The sequence below is a fragment of the Loxodonta africana genome, chromosome 14 (assembly GCF_030014295.1).
Source record: "Loxodonta africana isolate mLoxAfr1 chromosome 14, mLoxAfr1.hap2, whole genome shotgun sequence".
Taxonomy (NCBI): domain Eukaryota; kingdom Metazoa; phylum Chordata; class Mammalia; order Proboscidea; family Elephantidae; genus Loxodonta; species Loxodonta africana.
Genome location: NC_087355.1, coordinates 6,647,462 through 6,664,655, shown reverse-complemented (window position 1 = coordinate 6,664,655; position 17,194 = coordinate 6,647,462). Strand labels below are relative to the sequence as shown.

The 17,194-nt window shown below is 38.7% G+C and overlaps 1 protein-coding gene across 1 annotated transcript in view; it reads right to left on the bottom strand.

Moving 5' to 3' along the window:
- The window catches only part of RGS20 (regulator of G protein signaling 20), a 138,184-nt gene that overhangs the window by 43,167 nt on the left and 77,823 nt on the right, over positions 1–17,194 (bottom strand). The window lies entirely within an intron of this gene.

Genomic DNA, 17,194 nt, shown 5'->3' with positions numbered 1-17,194 from the left:
TGAGGACCACAAAAATACCTGAAGGAGAAAAGCGTAAAGTCACCATAAGAAACCAGAAATTGCTGAGCCCATTTTTACTTTGGATACAACCGGTGAATTATTGATGGGTTAAGAGTAAGCAGATATAAAAAAAAACTAAGGAACCTTAAACAGGACTTTGGAATTAAATGCTAGATTTATTATTCTATTCCAACATTGTATTTGTCTATTCCTATTGACTATTACCTATTCCTATATGCTATTGGACTTGCTTGTAATTATTATCCTTTTATTTTTTTTTATATTTGTAGGCCAAGCTCTCTTAATTAAAAAACTTTCTTTAGTGGCTGGTCTTGACCATTTTTTCTTCCAGCTGAATTGTGGAATCAGCTTGCCAAGGTCCCAAAATATCATGTTTGGATTTGGATTAGGGCTGATACACAGATTTATTTTGAGAGAAATGACATCTGTCTTAGTACCTGCCCAAATCAGGGACGTCTCCTTCTCTAGGCTAGCCCTAACTTGTCTTTTAATTACATTGGGATGTAAGTTTCAGGACAGCATGAAAGAGAGTCCCTCCCCGTGGCAGACCAAGTGATACATCGCCCAGACCAGTCCACAGTGCCCAGCCTTCCACTGGGTGGTCCCAGGCTTCTGAGCTAGCATGGATCACTTGGTCAAGGGTGGAGGCAGGGAAATCTGCCCAGCTCACAGCCACATTTTGTGGTACTATTGGGAGATGGCTTCAAAGGCAGACGTGTCTCCAACCCCACTTAATGTAGCTCCTAGAGCAGAAGCTTTGGGCTCTCAGGGGCCTCTAGGTATCAGTCTTGTGCCTCATCTGTGGCATTTCTTTCTTTCTTTCAATTGTGCTGTAGATGAAGGTTTACAGAACAAATTAATTTCTCATTGAACAATTAATACACATACTGTTTTATGACATTGGTTGCCAACCCCACAACATGTCAATACTCTCCCCTTCTCAACCTTAGGTTCCCCATTACCAGCTTTCCTGTCCCCTCCTGCCTTCTCATCTTTGCCCCTGGGCTCGTGTGCCCATTTAGTCTCGTTTTGTTTTATGGGCCTGTCTAATCTTTGGCTGAAGGGAGAACCTCAGGAGTGACTTCAGTACTGAGCTAAAAGAGTGTCTGGAGGCAATACTCTCAGGGTTTCTCCAGTCTCTGTCAGACCAGTAAGTCTGGGCTTTTTTTGTTTGTTTGTTTGAATTAGAATTTTGTTCTACATTTTTCTCAGGCTTTGTCTAGGACCCTCTATTGTGATCCCTGTCAGAGCAGTCGGTGGTGGTAGCCGGGCACCATCTCGTTGTGCTGGACTCGGTCTGGTGGAGGCTGTGGTAGTTGTGGTCCTGTAGTCCCTTGGACTCATCTTTCCCTTGTGTCTTTGGTTTTCTTGCATCTGTGGCATTTCAGTGGAGACACAGACCAATTATGGCTTTACTCCGTTCAGCATATGAGGGGCAAGGACAATCCAGCACAATCTTTAAGCAAAGATGCTCTAGAAAACTTTTATTTTCTAAGATATATTGATGCAACTTGCCTCATTAAAAAAAAAAATCCAATTGCCTCCTAAAAGAAGGAAAGAGTATTAACATGGCAATATCAAAGGGTTTCAAGGGACTCTTATTTCAACATCTTTACAAGATCAAATCTTCTCAAATAGTACATGAAATATCTACCTGTATTTAATTCCTCTCACGTACAGTTTAAAAGTTTTCTTTAAACAAGTCTTTACAGTTTTATAGGTTTATTCCAGGAGTCCTTGTGTGGTGCAGATGGTTAAGCTTTGGGCTACTAACCAAAAAGCTGGCAATTTGAATCCACTCAGAGGCACCTAGGAAGAAAGCCCTGGCAATCTACTGAAAAATCAGCCATTGAAAACCATACGGAGTGCAGTTCTACTCTGCAACAGAGTCGCCATGAGTCAGAATTCACTCAATGGCAATTGGTTTGGTTTTTTGGTTATTCCTGGATATTTTATAGATTGATTTTTGCTGCTGTCATAAATGACATCTTCCCCCCTGCCCCCTTACTTTCTAAGTGGCTATTTAGGGAAGTAGAAAGGCTCAGGATACGATATCTGGCCACTCTATTGAATTCTCTTATGAGTTCTAGGAGTCTTTCTGCTGGTTCTCTTGGATTGTCTAGTTAGACCATCATACTGTTTGTAAGTAATCACACTGTCTCTTTGCTTCCTGAACCTTTCCAAGGTACAAACGTCCTTCCTTCCCTGGTTTTCGCTCATTAGCAGGAAGTTCAATAAATAGTGAAAAGTAGCAATAATACTAGGCAACTTTGTCGTCTTCATGACTTTACTGAGAAGACTGATAATACTGTCATTAAGTATAATGTGTGTTGGAGATTTCTGGGAGAAGGTAACTTCACCAGTTTAAGGAAGTTTTCCTCTACTGCTTATATAGTATAAAATATGTTGTACTAGCCTATCTTATGAGTTAGTATTTTTTATTTGTTTATGCACCTATTTCTTTGTAAATACATGGAAGAATCTTAATGATCTAGAGAACAAACTCATAACTAAATACAGCCATCAGCAGCCAAAGGCAAATTCTATCAAAATCCGTCCTTATACTTTTTAAAAAACAGCTTTATTGAGGTATAGCTGACATACTATGAACTGCACATGTTTAAAGTATACAATTTGTTAAGTTTTGACATGTCTATTAGTAGAAATTCACTCAGTGGCATACAAGGTACCTATGAAAGCATCACCTCTACTCATAGTGACCATACCTACCACCCCCAAAAGTTTCCTCTTTCCCTTTGGAATCTCTTTGTACTCCCTCCCTCCTAATACCCCTTGCCCAAGACAGTCACTGATTTGCTGTCGTCACTATAATTTTTCATTTTCTAGAATTTTATATAAATGTTACATAAATGGAATATGTACTCTTTTTTTTCTAGCTTCCTTTGTTCAACATAATTATTTTGAGATTGCTGCATGTATCAATAGTCCATTCCTTTTAATTGCTGAGTAGTACTGCATTGTATGGATATACCACAATTTGTTTATCCATTCACCCGTTGGTGGATGCTGTGTCTTCTTTTGAATATGGAAGTCTTTTATCAGGTGAAATCAGATTATGAAACACCTACGGAGATGATTGAATGAATTTTCTCCTTTAAGCAGTTAATGAAATGAATTACATTAATGAATTTCTTAACATTGGACCACCCTTACTGAGGTAAACTCTTCTTGGCTCTAATATGTGGTTTTTCTTTTATTATTCTACTGAATTTGATTTGGTAATATTTTATTAGGATACCTATCTATCCATCTATTTATATCTTCATAAGGGAATTATTTTTCCTTAAAGATTTGGTAGAATTTGCCCATGAGATTACTGGAAGCTTTTAGGAGTGGCTTTTATTGACTGTGTTTTCAATTTTGTCCTTGATTTATGTTTTGCTTTTTTTTTCCCCATAGTTTCTTCCTTTTTTGAGTCAATATGCTATTCGTCATTTCCTGAAAAAAGATGCATTTCATTTAGTTTTCAAATTTACAGGAATCTTTTAGTCATCTTAGAATTGGCAGAGCAAGATATTTTAAATTACTGCATGCTTACTGAAAAGACAAATAACGTAGCTGCTTATAGAAGAGTCGCAATTTAGTGTCCCAGGCATATTGTAGAGAGTAAGTATAGTTTTATGTAATAGCTAATTAGTATTAAGTCTAATACCAGATATTAAATGAATGCTGTTTGCTACCTATTTAGGAGACTTAAAAATATGCCCCTGGTGCATATGTGAATACAGTCAGTCCTTTCAGATGTGGATATGTGATCTGACTAGCCTCTCTAGCTTCATATATCTTCCCTTTGTTGTCATTCTACCTGTGGGAAAACACTGTACACATTTCATTTTCAATTGTTCTTTCTAAATAACACAGAATCAGTGCTCCTTGGGCACTGCTGCCTATTTCATTTTTGAGGTATATATGTGCATGTGTTGGAAACCCTGGTGGCGTAGTGATTAAGTGCTACGGCTGCTACCCAAAGGTCGGCAGTTCAAATCTGCCAGGCGCTCCTTGGAAATTCTCTGGGGCAGTTCTACTCTGTCCTATAGGGTCGCTATGAGTCGGAATTGACTCGACAGCACTGGGTTTGGTTTGGTTTGGGTGCATGTGTCACCTCTGGTGAACATTGCTGGACATCACTTTCTTGTCTGCTGAGGTGACTCAGACATGTCGTCACCTGCATGATTTCCCAGGAACTGGCTGCCTTCACTTGAGGATCCTGACGCTCGGAGGTTTGGTGAATGTAAAATCAATGTCAGTGATCTCAGGTGCTTTATTCTGTAATTTATGGCATTTCAAAAGCAGCCTGAAGAAATGTGAATAGCACATGTTGACCACTTTTCAAAGATTTCACATCCTAACCAAGAGATAAACTTACTCAAATGTGGCTTTTCCAAGTCCCTACGAACCTCAAATTTAAGAGGACTCCTTTTCAAAATTCAACTAACAGCCAAGCAAGCTCTTAATATTGATCACAATCTTAATCTTGATCACAGTCTTTTAGTAATTTGAACTCAAAAGCAGTAACTAGTTAGAAGATTTTTAAATGTAACTTAACTAGCTTATAAAAATTAGTTCCTATTTTTTGGTACATTTAAATCTTGCAGATGAATTCCATTAATAGCTGTTTATTTTCATCCACCATCAATGCCCATGGAAGCATCAGTCACAAAATCAAACACATGTATTGCACTGGGCAAATCTGCTGCAAAAGACCTCTTTAAAGTGTTAAAAAGCGAGGATGTCACCTTGAGGACTCCACCTGTGCACCTGACCCAAATCATGGTATTTTCAATCGCATGCATGTGAAAGCTGGACGATGAATAAGGAAGACCAAAGAATTGACGCCTTTGAACTGTGGTGTTGATGAAGAATATTGAATATACCACGGACTCCCACAAGAATGAACAAATCTATCTTGAAAGATGTACAGCCAGAATGCTCCTTAGAAGCAAGGATGGCAAGGATTTGTTATCACGAAGGATTAGTCCGTGGAGAACATCATGCTTGGTAAAGTAGAGGATCAGCAAAAAAAGAGGAAGACCCTCAACAACATGAACTGACACAGTAGCTGCAAAAATGGGCTCAAACATAGCAATGGTTGTGAGGTCGGTGCAGGACCAGGCAGTGTTTTGTTGTGTTGTACATACAGTCGCTATGAGTTGGAAGTGACTCAAAGGCACCTAATAATGACAACATTTTCATTACAGTTTCCAAATTCTGAAAATAACCATTATGGAGAATAATTACATTGGGAATATAATGAAGCATCAAGTACTGTGTAGGAAAAGATTTCTATTTCTCAAGGCCCAAGACCCAAGCTCCTGCTTTATAAGGGTACAGACCACCTCCCACCTGTCAGTTTGTCATACTGTGGTGGCTTGCATTTTGCTATGATGCTGGAAGCTATGCCACTGGTATTTCAAACAGCAGCAGGATCATCCACAGTGGACAGGATTCAGCAGAGATTCCAGAGAAGACAGACTAGGAAGAAAGGCCTGGTGATCTATCTGAAGATTAGCCAGTGCAAACCCTTTGTATCACAACAGAACATTATCTTGACTTGCTTCCTTCGGTCATGTTATCAGGAAGGAACAATTGCTAGAGAAGGACATTATGTCTGGTGAAGTAGAGGGCTAACAAGAATAAACTACATGGATTGACACAACAGCTGCAAAGATAGACTTGAACATACTGGTGACTGTGAGAATGACACAGGACCCGGCAACATTTCATTCTGTTGTACATAAGGTCGTCATGAGTCGGAGCTGACTAGATGGCAGCTAAAAACAACAACAACATGGTATAGAACCATAGATGAGATCCTGATGAAGGAGCACCCAAGAACTTAAAAGGACATAAATTCAAAACCCTCCTCAGAGACCCTTAAAACATGATCCTACCATCAGGGTAAGTTTAGAGCCCTGTAGGAGTCAGACTAGAATGCAAGAAATTTGAGAGGGCACATTCTCCTGGAGAAGACCCAAATCCATTTCTACAGCCTCTGAGCTGCGTTTGCTTGGCTCTTGTATTCTCTCCCCTTTGGACAGAACTGCTAAGCCGCTGGTGGCTGCTTCTGGGTGACAGAGCCTCCGTGATCTAGACCTCTGTCAGGGCTGAGCAGCTCTCCTCAGTCCTGCCTCCGTTACCTGCTTTAGACACTGACCCGAAGGAAACATCTTCACAGTTTTAACAGCCACAGCTCACTTTGCTTTCCGGCATCAAAACCAGCGATCTTGTCCCACTGTAATCTTGCCTTGGGCTTCACCATCACCTTACTCAAAAGCTGGTTCGTGTTTTTTATTCCTACTTCCTGTGTCTTGTCAAGCACCCATTACTCCCAAGACAGATATCCAGAGAGCTGAGCCCTGGTGGTGCAGTGGTTAAGAGCTGGGTTGCTATCCCAAAGGCTGGCAGTTCAAATCCACCAGGCACTCCTTGGAAATACAATGGGGCAGCTCTACTCTGTCTTATAGGGTCACTATAGGGCCGCTATGAGTCGGAATCAACTCAACAGCAATGGAGTTTTTTGTTTTTTTTTTAATTACTGTGAATACTATAAAGACACCAAAGACTAAAGGGCTGAGTGTCTGAATCCAGAGTCAAAGGCAGCCGTGGAGCTCTGGTCGAGCTAGTGCAGTCACTTCCACTTTGGTCACCTCCTCTGTTCCAAGCACAAAGCATTGGCAGATAGGAAATGTCTAAAGAAGGCATGGCTGAGCTCACAAACAAGGCAAGCCTATCCAAGAACCAGAAATGAGATAGAAAGTCAAACAATGGGCAAAGTAGAAACAGTAGACCTGCTTGCCTTGGGTCCAGGAAGCAGGCCATGGCAACTTTGGTCTGGAAGGTTATTATTATTGTTGGTCGTCATGAGTCGATTCTGACTCATGGTGACTCCATGTATGCAGACTACAACTTCTCCATAGGGTTTTCAAAGCTGTGATCTTTTGGAAGCAGATTAGTAGGCCTGTCTTCTGAGGCTCCTCTGTGTGGGTCTGAACCACCAACATTTCGGCTACTAGCAGAGTGTTTAACCATTGTGCCACCCCAGGTCTGGAAGGTAAAGGAGACTAAAGTTAGGTGGGGGCCTGGAGCTGTGTTCACTGCTTCAAAAGTTGAGACATATCTTTTCTTCTTTATGAAAGAAGCTTTAAAAAAAAATCATGGCCGATCTCTGCTGGGACTCAGGAAATCTGTAGGCCTAGGAGTGGGATCAAGGGAGGATACAGACATCTTCCTGATCATGAATGAGCCACAACTGCTGGCTGTGAGCCTGAATCTGCCATGTTGTCAATACCAAATGGTGCAGAAATTCTGAATTGTCATCACAAGACCTGGCTCTCAGTAAGATGCCCAGATGTCCAGGAGGGAAATCTCAGCGTTCCTAGAAAAGCATAGATGAAAACTACAGAAAACAGAAAGAGATCAACCAAAATTTGATCAACTAAAATTTAAAATAAGAAGAACTAATTCCTTCTAAATAAAGCTGCAAACCAAAATTCCAAACACACAAATATAAAGCTAAGAAAGATAGTAAAATCATCCATCAGCATATGGATTTAATTCTATGAAAAAAATGAAAAATATAAAGTTTAAGATGTCAAAAAATAAGACATGATTTTTATTTAAAAAAAAAGTAGGAAACAAAAACAGATAAAAATGAAATAAGAGCAGATGAATAGGAAAAGGAACCAAGTAGACATTTAAAAATGAACTTAAAACAAACTACACAGTCAAAAATAGATTCAGAGCACTAGAAAATAGTGCTGAAGGATTAAGTCAGAATATAGTACAGAGAGGGAGCCCAGGTGGTGCAGTGTTTAAGAGCTCAGCTGCCAACCAAAAGGTCGGCACTTCGAGTCCACAAGCTGCTCCTTGGAAACCCTATGGGGCAGTTCTACTCTGTCCTAGAGGGTTGCTATGAGCTGGAATCAACTCCTTGGCAGGTTTTGTTTGATAATGTGGAGAGACTAAGAAAGAGACAATGAGCTAAGATGCACCAATTAGTCCCATCCCACTTGGGGCAAAGGAGAATGAAGAAAACCAAAGACACAAGGAATATATTAGCCCAAAAGACTAATGGACCACATAAACCAAGGACTCCACCAGCCTGAGACCAGAAGAACCAGATGGTGCTCAGTATCACTAATGATTGCCCTGACTTGGAACACAACAGAGAGTCCCAGACAGAGCAGGAGAGAAGTGCGGAGCAGAACTCAAATTCATATAAAAAGACCAGACTTAATGGTCTGACAGAGACTGGAGGAACCCCTGAAACTATGGCCCCCAGACACTCTGTTAACCCAGAACTGAAACCATTCCCAAAGCCCACTCTTCAGACAAAGATTAGACAAGACTATAAAACATAAAATAATACATGTGAGGAACGTGCTTCTTAGTTCAGTCAGACACATGAGACCAAACGGGCGGCTCCTGTCCAGGGGCAGGATGAGAAGGCAGGGAGGGACAGAGACTGGTTGAATGAACACAGGGAACCAGGAGTGGAAAGGGGGAGTGTGCTGTCACATTATGGGGATTGTAACTAATGTCACAAAACATATGAGTATACATTTTTGTATGAGAAATTAACTTGAGCTGTAAACCTTCACCTAAAGCACACACACACACAAAAAGAGATAATGAGTGGGAAGGGACTTAGGAATGACTTTGTGAGATTGGGGGACTCTCTCCCCAGCAAAACAACAATTTAAATGCTAAAAATCATTAAAAAAAAATTTTTTTTTAATCTCTGGAAATTGATCTACATACAAAAAAAAAAGTTGCTGTGGAATCAATTCCGACTCAAAGCAACCCCACAAGACAGAGTAGAACTGCCCCATAGGGTTTCCAAGGAGTGGCTTTTTGGTTAGCAGCTGTAGCTTTTAATCACTGCAATCTATGTACAATGTAGGTAAATCTGCATACAGCTCCTAGAGCAGCATTTTTTTCAAGAAAATAGACTAAATCTCAGTAAGAATAACAAGAATCTGTGGCTTTTGAGCCATGTCCTGCTGTGTTCCCCCCCATCCCCCCCACCCCTCCCCAGTCCCAGCTCTGTGTGCTAGAAGCTGAACTCCGGTCTGGTGTCGCCAAAAAAAAAAAAAAAAGCAGTGCCCTCTCCCACAGCTTCCAGTCTAGGACTATGTTTTCAGCCCAGCAGAAGCTCTAATCCCTTCTCCTACCCAACCGTCACTTGTAGGGCAGAAGCTCTAGTTAGTTGGTAGGGTGAATGTTCCATGCTGGGAGGGTCAAGCTGAGATTACCAGCCCCCTTCCTCAGTGCCTGCTAGTAGAGCTGGGTGTAAACGGTGGAGAGACAGGTTGCTGTCCCCATTCCCAGCTCCTGTGCAGGGAGAGGCGAGCCTGAAAGACAAAAAGCTCTGCAACTCTGCCTGAGGGGACTGACTTTATTTGAAGAAGTTCATGACTAAGGGCATGGTTGAAAACATCAGAGATTCTAGTGGAAAGCAATTAAGAAGCTTCCGGATACCAATAGCAACAAGAGAAAAGGCAGACCAGCCAAAATATGACAGAATCAGCAATGGGAAAGGCATCTGCAAAGCGTGGAGGAACTCTTGGACAGGCTTCCCTGTGCTCTCTGCCTCCATGAGGTGTCACTCAGAGCACATTCTTCCTTCAGCAGCAAAACTGCAGCAACATGCATGTGACATTTCTGTTCAGGGAGGACCATCTAATGACTTCCTTAGGAAAAACCAGGGTTCTTTACTGAAGGCGGGTCACAGGCATTTTTGGCCAAAACTCCAGAATCCCAGAAGGAAAGCAGATGTTCAGCATAAATGGAATTGTTTGCACCAACAGTCTAGGCACAGTTAGCCACTGTTATCAGTCAACTGTTGACTGGGAGTGCCCTGAAAGCCGAGCTCCCAGATGCCAGCTGAGGACCAGTATTGCAAACAGGACGCTAAAGAGTCTAAGGATCACATTTTCAGGCCTGCTGTGTTAACTCTGTTCTGCACAGGGACAGAAAAATTATCCAAGGAAATAACAGCTGACGTCTTCCCAAATTTGATGAAAAACACTGATCTACACAACCAAGAAGTACAATCAACTCCAAGTAGGATGCATGCAAAGAGATCCCCATAATACTCAAAATGTCGAAAGCCAAAGATAAAGAGAAACGTGACTCATCACGAACAAGTGAACCACAATAAGATTAACAGCTGACTCCTTATCAGAAATAGCAGAGGCCAGACAACAGTGAGACAACATATTCAAAGTGCTGAATGAAAAAAATTGTCAAGCAATAACTGTGTATCCAGCAAAGCTATCTTTAAAAATGAAGATAAAATAAAGCTCTTCTCAGATGAGCAAAAACTGCAAAATCTGTTGCCTTACAAGAAGTCCTAAAGGAAGTTTTTCAGGCTGAAAGAAGCTGACACCAGACAGTAATTCAAATACACCCACACATACAAAAAGAGCTCCAGTAAAGGTAATTACATAGGTAATGATAAAAGATGGTATATTACATATTTATTCTTTAGTCTTTTCTTATCTGATTTAAAAAGCAACTGCATAAACCAACATTAATAAAATTGTATTGATGGCCTACAGTCTATAAAATGTAATGTTTGACAATAGTAACAGAAAGAAGAGAGGTGGGGATAAAGCTGTATCGAAGTAAGAAAGTGACAGCAAGCAGTGACTCCAATCCACAGGAAGAAATGAAGAGAACCAGAAATGGCAAGTAAGAAGGTTAATACGAAAAAATGAAACTCTATATGTTTCTGTTCTCTTTTTTCCTCTTGGCTTCTTTAAAAGATATAAAATAAAAAGCAATAATTATAACAATGCGCTACTGGATTTATAACATATACACACTTAATATGTATAGTAATAATAGAGGGAAGGGAGCTGTATGGGAGTAAAGTCTCTATACATTACTGGAATAAGCTAATGTAAATCTGATGTTGACTCTGATACACTATGACGTATACCGTAAACCCTAGAGAATCTAAGAAAACAGCTTAAAAAAGGTGAAAAAAATTATTAAAGAAATTAAAATGGTACAATAGAAAACAATCACTAAGACACAAAGAAGGAAAAGAGGAATAAAAAATATGTATGTAAATATATAGGAAACAAAAAGCAAAATGGCAGGGAAAATACAACCATATCAACAGTAATATTAAATGTGAGTATAAGACTGGATAAAAACAAAACGAAAAAAACCCGTGATCTACCTATATGCTATATACAGAGTACATACTTTAGATTCAAAGATACAAATAAGTTAAAAGTAAAAGAATGGAAAAAGATAAATCACGCAAACAGCAATCTTGAGAGAGCTATACTAATACCAGACAAAATACAATAAAGTAAAAAAAAAAAGTTACTATACATAAAGAAGGACATTTTATAATGATAAAAAGGCCAGCCCATCAGGAAAATATCCCAATTATAAACATATATGCACCTCACAACAAAAAAAAAACACACACACAGAGCACCAAAATATATGAAAACTGACATATCTAAAGGAAAAAATAGACATTTCAAAAATAATACTAGGAGACTTCATTACCCCATTTTCAATATTGAACAGATCAACTAGGAAGAAGATCAACAAGGATAAAGAAATCATGAACAACACTATAAACTAACTAGACCTAACAGACATCCATAGAACACTTCATCCAACAACAGCAGAACATACACACTTCTCAAGGACATTTGAGAACATTTTCCAGAGTAGACCATGTATTAGCCCATAAAATAAGACTCAGTAGATTTAAAACTACTGAAATCATACAAACTATGTTCTCCAACACAATGGAATTAATTTAGAAATCAACAACAAAAAGATATTTGGTAAACTCACAAATATGTGGAAATTAAACAACACACTCCTGAATAAGCTATAGGTCAAAGAAAGGTAAATTAGAAACTATTTTGAGTTGATTGAAAACAAAAACATAACATACCAAAACTTATAGGATACAGCCAAAGCATATTTTAGAGGGGTATCTGTAGCTGTAAATGCCTATATTAAAAAAGAAGAGAGATCTCAAATTAATAACATAACCGTAAACCTTTAGACACTTGGAAAAGAAGAGCAAACTAAACCCAAACCAAATATGAGGACAGATAAGGATTAGAGTGGAAGTTAATTAAACAGAAAAAACCCAGTGCCATAATAGAAAAAATAAAAAATTAGTTCTTTAAAAAGGTCAACAAAATTGGCAAACCTTTAGCTAGCTAGACTGATGAAGAAAAAAAGAGAGAAGACTCAAATTACTAAAATGCGAAGTCAAAGAGGGGACATTACTATGACCTTCCAGAAATAAAAAATGATTGTAAAGGAATGCTATCAACAACTATATACCAACAAATTAGATAATTTAGATGGAATAGGGAATTCCTAGGAAGACACAAACTACCAAAACTGACTCAAGAAGAAAAAATTTGAATAGACCTATAACAAGTAAAGATATTTAATTAGTATTTGAAAAACTTCTCACAAAGAAAAGCCCAGATGGTTTCACTGGTGAGTTCTACGGAACATTCAAAGAATTAATACCAGTCTTTCTCTCCCAGAAAACAGAATAGGAGGGAATCCTTCTTATTCTACTGGGCCGATATGACCATGATACCAGAAACAGAACAAGATATCACAAGAAAAGAAAACTACAAACTAATTTCCCTTATGAATATAGATTAAATACTCGACAAAATACTAGCAATAGAATCTAGCAATATTTAAAAAGGATTACATACAATGCTGAAGTGGGATTTATTTGAAGAATGTAAGGTTAGCTTAACATCCAAAAATCACTTAATGTAATATATCATATGGATAGAATAAAGAACAAAAATCACATGATTATCTCAACAGACATAGAAAAAGCATTTTACAAAACCCAACACATTTCATTATAAATACACTCAACAAACTAGGAAGAGAAGGGAACTTCCTGAACCTGATAAAGGACATTTACAAAAATTCTACAACTGATATTATACTAAATACTGAAAGACTGAAAGCTTTCCCTCTAAGAATAGGAATAAGACAAGGATGCCTACTCTCACCACTTCTACTGCATTGGAGGTTATAGCAATTGGGCAGTTAGGTAATTGGGCAAGAGCATCTAAATAAATGAAAGTGCCTATGTTCATGAATCACAAAACTTAATACTGTTAAGATGTCAACGCTTCTCGAGTTGATCTACAGATTCAATACAATTTTTATAAAAATTACAATGGCTTGTTTTGCAGAAATTCACAAACTGATCCAAAAAATCATATAGAAACACACAAGTCCCAGAATAGTCAAAACAATTTTGAAAAAGAAGAACAAAATGAGCAGATTCACACTTCCTGACTTTTAAACTTACCGCAAAGCTACAGTATTCATGAGAGTGTAGTACTGGCATAAGGATAGACATACAAATCAATGGAATAGAATTGAGAGTCCAGAAATAAACTATTACATTTACAGTCAATTGATTTTTTACAAAGGAGCCAAAACAAATAAATGGGGGAAGAATAGTCTTTTCAAAAAATGGTACTGACATAAATGGATATTCACATGCAAAAGAATGAAGTTGAACCTCTTCTTTAAACTTTACACAAAAATTAACCCAAAGTGGATCATAGATCTAAATGTAAGGGCTAAAAACTATAAAACGCTTACAAGAAAACCCGAGAGTAATACTTTGTGACCTTGGGTTAGACAATGATTTTTTTTAGAAATGAACCAAAAGCATAAGCAACAAAAGAGAATATTGTTAATTTGGCCTTAGTTAAAATTAAAAATTTTTTTGCTTCAAAGGACACTATCACAAAAGCAAAAGGACAGCTCGCTTTTTTTTTTTTTAATGAGAGAAAATATTTGGAAATCATATATCTGATAACAGACTTGCTCCTTGGAAACCCTATGGGGTAGTTCTACTCTGTCCTATAGGGTCGCTATGAGTCAGAATCAACTCGAGGGCAATGAGTTTGGTTTTAGTTTTGGCATTCAGAATATATAAAGAACTCTTACAACTTAATAATAATAATAAAAAATTAATAACCCAATTTAAAATGGCCAAAGAATCTGAATAAACATTTCTCCAAAGAATATACACAGGTGGCCAACAAGCACATGAGAAGATGCTCAGCATTATTAGCCATGATAGAAATGCAAATCAAAACCACAATAAGATACAACTTCACACCCACTAGGATGATTATTATGAGAAAAAATGAAAAATAACAACTGTTGAGGATATGGAGAAATTGGAACCCTCATACACTGCTGTCAGAAATGTAAGAGTGCAGCCACTTTGGCAAACAGTTTGACAGTTCCTCAAAACTAAATTAAACATAGAGCTACCACATGACCAAGTAATCCCACTCCTAGGTATCTGACTCAGAAACGAAACCTGCTGCCATCGAGTTGATTCTGACTCATAGCGACCCTACAGGACAGAGTAGAACTGCCCCATAGGGGTTCCTAGGCTGAAATCTTTACGGAAGCAGACTGCCGTATCTTTCTCCCTAGGAACAGCTGGAGGTTTGAACAGTTGAGCAGCCAAGTTCTTAACCCTGCGCCACCAGGGCTCCTCCTGGGACGAGATATGAAAACCTATGTCCATACAAAAACTGGCACACAGATGTTCTTAGGAGGGTTCTTTATAATAACCCCAAAAGTGGAAACAACACAAATGTATCAAATAATGAATGCATAAATACAATGTAGTATATCTAGCAATAAAAAGGAATAAAGTATTGGTGCATGTTACAACATGGGTGAACTTCAAAAACTTTATGCTAAGTGAAAGAAGCCAGTCACAAAAGACCATATGTTATATATTACCATTTATGTGAACTGTCCAGAACAGGCAAATCTAGAGTAACAAAAAGTAAATTAGTGGTTTCCTAGGGCTGGGGGGGTAGGAAAAAAATAGAAGGAGGACATGAGGAGTTACTGCAAATGAGTACCAGGTTTTTTTCTTTTGGGGTGATGAAAATATTCTAAAATTAGATTATGATAACAGTTGCACAACTCTGAAGATAATACAAATAATCATTGTCTTATAGACGTCAAATGAGTAAAATTTTATGGTGTGTAAATTATGCCTTAATAAGGTTGTTTAAAAGGAAAAGAAATGGGGAATGTTGAATTACAGGTCTCAACATACATCTTACAGAAATTTCAAATAAGGAAAATATAGAGAGTGATGGGGAAGCAACACTGAAAAAAGTAGGTGCTCTGAGAATTTTCTAGAATTGAAAAAAGTGTAAGTCCACTTTGTAAGTGCTTTTACAAAAAGTAGGACACATAAAGATAAATCCACACCTAGAATCATTATGGTAAAGCTTCAGAACATCGACTATTAATAGATAATCTTAGAAGCTATGGGGGAGGGGGGAAGACAGGGGAAGGGAAGATTTCCTACAATGGAATGACAATTAGATCAACAACGAGCCTTCTCTTCAGCAATAACAGATGTTAGAAGAGATAATATCTTCATTATGCTGAAGGAAAAAAGGTGACAGCCTAGAATTTTATACTTAGCAAAACTGACTTTTTGTGGAGGGAGGGAAAAAGAGAGAGAGAGCTAAAAAAGAATTTTCAGAAATACAAAGAGGCCTTACCACTCACAGACCCTTCCAATGACAACTACTAAAGAATGCGCTGCAGCAGAAAGATGAACTCCAGCGGAGGTGTGGAATACAAGAAACAACAGTGAGTGGAGAATTTGATTAAATATGTCACAAAATTTAATTAAGTACTGATTGCAAAGATTTTTTTTTTCCCTGAAATGATTGTTTTAATCGTACTTTAGAGGAAGGTTTACAGAACAAATTAGCTTTTCATTAAACAATTAGTACACATATTGTTTTGTGAAATTGGTTACCAACCCCATGACATGTCAATATTCTCCCTTCCTGACCTTGAGTTCCCTGTTACCAGCTTTCTTGTCCCCTCCTGCCTTCTAGTCCTTGCCCCTGGGCTCTTATGCTCCTTTAGTCTCACTGTTTTATGGACCTGTCTAATCTTTAGTCGAAGGATGAACCTCGGGAATAACTTCATTACTGAGCTAAAAGGGTATCCGGAGGTTTCTTGGGCTTTCTCCAGTCTCTGTCAGGCCAGTAAGTCTGGTCTTTTTTTGTGAGTTAGAATTTTTACATTTCTCTCCAGCTCTGTCCAGTACCCCCTATTGTGATTCCTGTCAGAGCAGTCAGTGATGGTAGCTGGACACCATCTGGTGGTGCTGGACTCAGTCTGGTGGAGGCTGGGTAGTCACTATCCATTAGTCCTTTGGACTAATCTTACCCTTGTGTCTTCGGTTTTCTTCATTCTCCCTTGCTCCTTAAGGGGTGAGACCTGTGGAGTATCTTAAATGGCCTCTCACAAGTTTTTAAGATGCTAGACGCTAATCACCAAAGTACAATGTAGAACATTTTTTTTATAAACTATGTTATGCCGATTGAGCTAGAGGTCCCCACAGCCCTCAACCCAGTAATTCGGTCCCTCAGGTAGTTTGGATGTGTCTATGGAGCTTCTCTGACTTTGCCTTGGACAAGTTGTGCTGGCTTCTACAGTTTTGTGTACTCTTTTACCCTTCACCAAAGTTACCACCTATCTATTGTCTATTTAGTGTTTTTCCATCCCCACTCCTCTCCTCCCTCATAACCACTGAAGATTGTTTTTTGTGTGTGTGTAAACCTTTTCATGAGTTTTTATAGTAGTGGTCTCATATAATATTTTCCTTTTGTGATTGACTTATTTCACTCAGCATAGTGCCCTCCAGATTCATCCATGTTGTGTGATGCTTCGCAGAGTCATCATTGTTCTTTATTGTTGCCTAGTGCTCCATTGTGTGTATGTACCATAGTTCATTTATCCATTCATCTGTTGATGGGCATCTAGGTTGTTTTCATCTTTTTGCTATTGTGAACAGTGCTGCAGTCAACACGGGTGTGCATATGCCCATTCGTGTGTTGGCTCTTATTTCTCTAGGATATATTCTGAGGACTGGAATTGCTGGATCATATGGTATTTCTAGCTTTCTAAGGAAGCACCATATCATTTTCCAAAATGGTTGTACCATTTTGCATTCCCACCAGCAGTGCATAAGAGTTCCAATCTCCCCACAGCCTCTCCAACATTTGTTATTTCCTGTTTTCCTGATTTGTGCCAATAATGCCAGGGT